Source organism: Podarcis muralis, chromosome 6 (assembly GCF_964188315.1).
Source record: "Podarcis muralis chromosome 6, rPodMur119.hap1.1, whole genome shotgun sequence".
Classification (NCBI taxonomy): Eukaryota; Metazoa; Chordata; class Lepidosauria; order Squamata; family Lacertidae; genus Podarcis; species Podarcis muralis.
The window spans coordinates 85,867,616-85,875,868 of NC_135660.1; positions in this window are offsets into that span (position 1 = coordinate 85,867,616).

An 8,253-nucleotide genomic window follows, 5' to 3' on the forward strand; every position below is an offset into this window, starting at 1 on the left:
ACAGTACAGTGGTACCTCAGGTTACATACGCTTCAGGTTACAGACTCCGCCAACCCAGAAATAGTGCTTCAGGTTAAGAACTTTGCTTCAGGATAAGAACAGAAATTGTGCTCCAGCGGCATGGCGGCAGCAGGAGGCCCCATCAGCTAAAATGGTGCTTCAGGTTAAGAATAGTTTCAGGTTATGAACGGACCTCCAGAACGAATTAAGTACTTAACCCGAGGTACCACTGTATGTCAGTATGGTCACCCATCATTCCGTCTCTTTTCCCTCACTATTCAAGTTTTGAGTGTGGTTAGCTCAGCCAGTAAGAGCATGAGACTCTTAATCTCAGGGTCGCTGGTTCCAGCCCCACGTTGGGTCGAAAGATTTTTGTATTTGCAGAGGGTTGGACTAGATGACCATCGTCATATTCTACTCTGATAGCCTTCCAAGTTCTCAATGACATGCAGTTGCATTGAGCAGTCCAATTTGGACTCCAATTATCTGCAAGCATACAGGTAGCTCAAGGACAAAAGGAGAGACTGTTGGATCAGGCCAGCGGCCACTATGCAAGTGCAAATCCTATGTAAGTGCAAATCAAAAGCGCACTAATTCCTGTTCCCCATCAGACCAGTCCCAACATTTTCCCTTCGTTATTCTCCCTTAGCCCGCTTGCAGATTAACCTGTCATTTTTAAGTCAGAAAGCAACTTCTGGCATGATGCGGGATACGGATCGATGGTATGTGCAGCTTTGAAATGCCCATTTCTCCTAAGCTATGCCTATAGTGCTTGGAACTACAAAAGCAAGAATAGTGACATGCTTAGCATGGCTGCTGTAGTCAGAATAAATATCTGCAGACCCACCCTTTTCTCTGCAGTGTCCTTGTGCCTCATGGTGCAAGATATGAGATAGTGTCTGGGTCAAGCCGTAAGTATGCCATTTATTACGGCATGGTCTATCTTGGCTCAGCAATTGCATCACTAAAAGGATTTCCTGTCTGATGAATTCTGTCTGATCAGTGGAGGTCTTTGCACAGCCGCGGGAAACGCCCCCCTCCCATTTGATTAATCCACTTCCGCGAGCGGTGCCTGGGGTCCAATTAGACTCAGTTATTCCCACTAAAGGAACTCGCTGAAATTAAAAGGATAGCCAGTCAATTAAAGGAGTGGTGTTGAGTGGGAACAGCAAGGGAGTTCTCAAATACAGTGTGGGAGGGGACTGGCCAATACATAAGCTGTGAGAATGAAAGGGATGCCCATTGGAATCAAGTAGCTAACAGGGACCTAGAAAGCAGTGGGTCATTTGTTCAGTAGTTGTCACTTCTAAGTCCGCTTACAGCTGCTCTTTGTCAAAGAAAAACACTGGGCATGTAATTTGCAACGAGAAAACGTAATTTGAAAATGAAATCAAGGACATTAAAGCCATGCAATTTCAATAAGCATGTCTCCACTTATACTACACATCAGTCAGCGATGCTACTCATAATGTGCGCACTCTGCGCACTGGCTTCACCGGTGAGACTGTCCTTTGGGCTGTAAGAGGAGAAATGAAAAATGCATTGTCTGGCTCCCTGTGACCTGCTTGGAGCAGAGAGGCTGGAAGTGGAGAATGAGCGGCTACTTCACTGTCCGGTAAAGAACAAGGTGTAGAAAGCAACCTGCTGTTTTATGCTGGAAGAACCAGCACAGCTACTCTTTTGCCTGGGGTGGCAGATTGCCTTGCTCGTCTGAAAGATTTCCCAGTAACTGCTAGAGAATAGGAAGAGAATTTTAGGAGAATTCACCTACTACTGCTGCTGATGATAAAATCTAAACACATCCTGTCATCCACTGTTCAAAATCGAATTCATTAGCGTTTGGGTAATCCTCGCAGGAGTCTTCTCTTCTCATGAGGTGGCCAAAGTATTGGAGCCTCAGCTTCAGGATCTGTCCTTCCAGTGAGCACTCAGGGCTGATTTCCTTCAGAATGGATGCGTTTGATCTTCTTGCAGTCCATGGGACTCTCAAGAGTCTCCTCCAGCACCATAATTCAAAAGCATCAATTCTTCGGCGATCAGCCTTCTTTATGGTCCAGCTCTCACTTCCATACATCACTACTGGGAAAACCATAGCTTTAACTATATGGACCTTTGTTGGCAAGGTAATGTCTCTGCTTTTTAAGATGCTGTCTAGGTTTGCCATTGCTTTTCTCCCAAGAAGCAGGCGTCTTTTAATTTCGTGGCTGCTGTCACCATCTGCAGTGATCATGGAGCCCAAGAAAGTAAAATCTCTCACTGCCTCCATTTCTTCCCCTTCTATTTGCCAGGAGGTGATGGGACCAGTGGCCATGATCTTCGTTTTTTTGATGTTGAGCTTCAAACCATATTTTGCGCTCTCCTCTTTCACCCTCATTAAAAGGTTCTTTAATTCCTCACTTTCTGCCATCAAGGTTGTGTCATCTGCACATCTGAGGTTGTTCATATTTCTTGTTTCCATAGTGCATCATTATTGTTTCCATAACAAAAATGCATTTTACAACTTCTTTTATTCTGTAGGCAAAGCAAGTGAATGTAAAGTGTATTTTTCTTCTACACTTTTTACTATGCCGCCAGGCAGCCTGGGGTCACAATGGCGGAGAGTGAGAAGTATTACTCCAATCCTGAGGGGGAAACCCACTGTTCTCAGATTATGTTAGTCAGGATTTCTTCCTGAACAAGAGATCGATGGAGCTTCAAATACATTTTTAGGCCAGCTATACTGATAGCTTAACAAGGTGGTATCTGTCATTCTCCGGGAACAAATCAGCAGCCGTTCTCAAAGGCGTAATGCTGGCAAAATAAAGTTTATAAATTCACATTAAGCTACAGATACTTATTATTTAAACCCAACACAATATCTCCCTTTATTACAGTGGCCAGCTTCCAGGTTAGAAACATAAAGGACCTTTTTTGAAAGCTAAAATCTGTGCAAATACCAGTCCTGTGCCAGAGCTAAGTCTTCTGAAGCAACAATGGTATTATTAAGAGGAGTTCCCATTGCTTCAATCCCTTTATAAACCATGCTCTCCTCACCTCAATCTGCCACCCTCATTTGTTGATTCTTGAGCTTTTTCATGCCCCCCCATACATCATTACCATCTAAATACAGAAGACCAATAAAATATTTGCCTCTAAAGAGAAGCATGAATAGCTTGTAGATTTGTATATGTGCAACATTTTCCCATGCTAGCTGCTACAAACTTTAGATTCGTAGATCTCGGCTTAAAACAGGCCAGTTGTTTCTATGGCACATTCGAGGGTTATGGAAACTGAGTTTATGTTCCGTGCATAGCTACCCAACCTTTATAGCTATCCTGAGACTCTGCAGATGTGGTTGCATACCCATCTCTCATCAACATCGAGCATGGCCAATAGTCTGGGATTGTGGCAAAATAAGTCCAACAGCCGGAGGATCAAATGTTAGCCACCTCTGCTTTATGGCTTCCACACAAGTTTCCATCCTGAACTCTCTTTTTAGCCTCTTCTCTTGAACTACCTGGGGAATAGGGAAAAGCAAGCGAACCGTATTGGATCTCAAGTAACATGATAAAAGAATAAAGATTACAGACCCTCCCCTATTTTCCAGGGACAGTCCCAGATTTACAGAAGCCGACCCGGTTTCTGATTCGATCCCGGAATGTCCCGCTTTTCCTGTTTCCATTGGAGAAATGTTGGAGGGCATGGAGTTATCCGACTCCCGAACCATCAGCCCTGTATAGGGAAGATTTTTATATAATAATAATAATAATAATAATAATAATAATAATAATAATTTTTTATTATTTATACCCCGCCCATCTGGCTGGGTTTCCTCAGCCACTCTGGGCGGCTTCCAACAAAACACTAAAATACAGTAACCTATTAAACATTAAAAGCTTCCCTAAACAGGGCTGCCTTCAGATGTCTTCTAAAAGTTTGGTAGTTATTATTCTCTTTGACGTCTGGTGGGACGGCGTTCCACAGGGTGGGTGCCACTACCGAGAAGGCCCTCTGCCTGGTTCCCTGTAACTTGGCTTCTCGCAGCGAGGGAACCGCCAGAAGGCCCTCGGCCTGGACCTCAGTGTCCGGGCATAACGATGGAGGTGGAGACGCTCCTTCAGGTATACTGGACCGAGGCCATTTAGGGCTTTAAAGGCCAGCACCAACATTTTGAATTGTGCTCGGAAACGTACTGGGAGCCAGTGTAGGTCTTTCAAGACCGGTGTTATATGGTCTCGGCGGCCGCTCCCATTTGATCTGAAGAGAAACCAGAGTATTTAAAAAATAATAATGTTGGAAGCCACCCAGAGTGGCTGGGGCAACCCAGTCAGATGGGTGGGATATAAATGATAAAATTATTATTGTGGAATAGGACATCTCTGTTTTCATCAGAGAAACATTGGAGGGTATGAGATTATGGCTTGTATCCAATGCATCCCATCAGTGTAAATCAGGGGTCAGCAAACATTTTCAGCAGGGGGCCGGTCCACTGTCCCTCAGACCTTGTGGGGGGGCCAGACTATATTTTTTTTGGGGGGGGGAATACATGAACAAATTCCTATGCCCTACAAATAACCCAGAGATGCATTTTAAATAAAAGGACACATTCTGATCATGTAAAAACACGCCGATTCCTGGATCGTCCGCGGGCCGGATTTAGAAGGCGATTGGGCTGGATCTGGCCCCCAGGCCTTAGTTTGCGTACCCATGGTGTAAATATTCCTGCTTGTGCATGGTGACTCCCCTCCTTTCTTCCCTTGCATGAACTCTGTGCCCTCCCCAAATCTGTTCCAGAGGGTTGCGTGAGGCCCCCCCAAGAACAGATCAGGGGGAGAGAAGTCCTGTTGTGTAGGCTTAAATCCTTACACGGGCAGCTGCCTACTTAGTGCTGCGTTTAATACAAGTAACAGTTTGTATACCTCTTATTGAATGGTTGACTTTGTACACGGAATGAGTTTGCTTGGTAAAGAACAGACCTGATTAAAACTAGTGTTGTGACAGCTCTCGACACACATAAAACTAGACTTGAAGATATTTACAGAATTAAGAAGGCCACATGGTGAATTGTGCACCTTTGTGAAGAGGAAAAAAAATGTTTCCCAGGAGGAAAATACACTTTAGAAATAAATTATTTTCAGTTATCATTGTTCCTAACTCCATTCCATTTCCCATAGCAAGGAAATGCATCATTGTCAGCCTAATGAAACAACCACTGTAGGAATTGTAGTCCCTACAAATTATGGGAAGATGCGGTATCATAAAGTGCACTGTTCAAAACATTAAACTGTCTTTTAGTCCATAGAGATGTAGTTATTTGTATACTGTTTAACTGATAAGCGATGTGAATTCATGTTGTAATGTCAACTATGGTATGTGTTGTATAAAATGAAATATATAAAAATAACAAAAAGACTCTACAAATTAATGTTGAATATTGATGAGTGCAACCATTTATGACTCTTAATGTTAAGCCTTGTTGAACACGTTCAAAGTAATTTAAGAAATGACCTTACAGCAGCAAATGAAACAATGCCAAAATCTTATATGAATTGGTCTTTCCTTGATGCCATTAAAAAATGTAGTCTCCAGAGTGAGAATACCATATGAATATTATTTTTAACTTGTCCCAGAACAACAGCTCTGGCACTGGTAAATCTGTGCTTACTCTACTTGTTATGAATTCAAACAGTAAAAGAGCCTTGACTTTGTGCATGTAATGCCCAAAATCTCCCCTAGTGTGGTTCATTCATTAATGTGACTGGGAAGGCTTCATCCTGATCAAAGCTCTGCCAGTAATCCTGAAGCCACACTTACCTTTCCCTGTTAATATTGAGAAGCATCCAGTTTGGTTTAACTCTCTGCTGCCACCAGCTGTTCAGAATTTCATCAGGTCTATGTGCCTCTTTTTAAAAACAAAACAAAATTGAATATCTATGCCCGCAAATTTTCAAAAAAAGGAAGTAAGCAATCTGTTCGGTATATATGATTTGGCAGGGGGTTGACAGTAGAGGGGAAAATATTTAAAAAGATAAACAGATATTACAACACATTAAAAGTTAAGACATAATAAACTCCAGGATGTCTTTTGGCGTTTTATAGGTGGAGATGTGGTTTTGTAGTTAGAGTTTGCATGAACAGCTTGTGGTTTCAAGCATTATTTCTTTAAGTGTAAAGCTTTAATCGTTTCTGCAGTGGTCCTGGGTTGCTTACTGTTGGAAATAGGACAATTAGTTCAGCCAACATCTCAATAGTTTAAGAAATTACTTCAGTCGTGCCTGCAAGCTATTTTTGTGCAGTCATGGAAACCTACTTGAAAACAAGTTACATATTCAGCCAGGCATTTTTCTAAGAAGCAAGATCCCATGCTACAAACACTATACAGTGGTACCTCGGGTTACATACGCTTCAGGTTACAGACTCCGCTAACCCAGAAATAGTATCTCAGGTTAAGAACTTTGCTTCAGGATGAGAACAGAAATTGTGTGGCGGCGGCGCAGCAGCATCAGGAGGCCCCATTAGCTAAAGTGGTGCTTCAGATTAAGAATGGACCTCCAGAATGAATTAAGTACTTAACCTGAGGTACCACTGTATTGGCAAACAGGAACTTGGTTTCTTTACAAGCAAAATGGCAAGGAATTGAAAGGCCTCAACAGGTAGAAACATCAGAGCATCTTAAAAGTGTTTTGGGCATTTGTCTATGGGCTATTATTTGTAATAACCAGGGGGGGGGGGCGTCATGCATGTGTGACATCACATGTGCAACACACAACATCGTATGACCGTCACAAATGCTGTGTGACCCAGGGCAACATCCAGACCGGCCGCATGGCATCTTCAAAGGCTGTAGAGATAGGAGGGAGGGAAGGAGTGGGCAGGTGAGGAAGGGCTCCGCCTCTTCTGCCCCCTGGAGATTGGGGGGACTCAGCCACATCCCAACAGACTTTTTTGGGGGGCTGAAGATGCCTCATCCCTATAGAGGAGGCACCTATGCCTTATATCCCCGTCACTGAAGGCTGAGATGCCTTCTGTGGCAAGTAGCATGTACTATCAGCCAGTATTGGCTGCTAAGAAGCCAACGACCCATTTCCAAGGTCTTCTTGTTAAGCCTTCTAATAAAAATTCCAGAAACAGATTTCCTGAAAGACCAACTGCCCTTGTATATGACTTTAACATCACTTAAATATGGGGGAACTACTCATGGGACGGCACCATACATAGTATCACAGGGCAGTGACATGGATTTCTCCCTGCCATATAAGAATCATGCAACAACCCACCAGCTGTTTCAGATGTCTTCTGACAATTTATATTTTTGTCACCCGTAAGACTGGACTGTGTTGTACATGCCCAACAATTCCGAATTCCTATTTTATCTACTTTTACGTGTTTTTATATTGCTGTTTTACAGGTTTGAGGGAGGAAAAATTGCCGCTGTGGGTTAAACCACAGAGCCTAGGACTTGCCGATCAGAAGGTCAGCGGTTCGAATCCCCTCAACGCTCGGTCCCTGCTCCTGCCAACCTAGCAGTTCAAAAGCACATCAAAAGCGCAAGTAGATAAATAGGTACCGCTCCGGTGGGAAGGTAAACAGCGTTTCTGTGCGCTGCTCTGGTTCGCCAGAAGCGGCTTAGTCATGCTGGCCACATGACCCGGAAGCTGTATGCTGGCTCCCTCGGCCGATAAAGCGAGATGAGCGCCGCAACCCCAGAGTCAGTCACGACTGGACCTAATGGTCAGGGATCCATTTACCTTTTACCCAGATCCTCAAATCTAACCCCACGTATCTGGGATTTTGCAAATAAGCCTCATTTAATTCTACGGGGCTTATTAGTGTATATGGTTAGGCTTGCACTGTAAATTGCTATGAATGAGCAGTTTTAAAAATACGGTTGGCGGGGGGGATGGGGAGGAATAGGTGAAATGAGGGAGGTGGTGGTGGTTGCTTTTCAACCACGGGAAATTCTCTTCAAATACACGGCTAACTTGCACAATCAGATCCTGCCCTTCTTGGCAAAGCAGGAGATCTGCTCCTTGACACCCACCAACACACAGGCAGGCAGGAACAAGGATGATGACAACCTCCCCTCACACAAAAATGTCTAGCAACTTTAGTTTAATAGCCAGAGGCAGGAAAGCAATACAAAAAATTCAAGGTTCCCCCCACCCCTTATTTTTTATGTATGCATGAGACCATAAAGGTAAAAGGTAAAGGGACCCCTGACCATTAGGTCCAGTTGTGACCGACTCTGGGGTTGCAGCGCTCATCTCGCTTTAT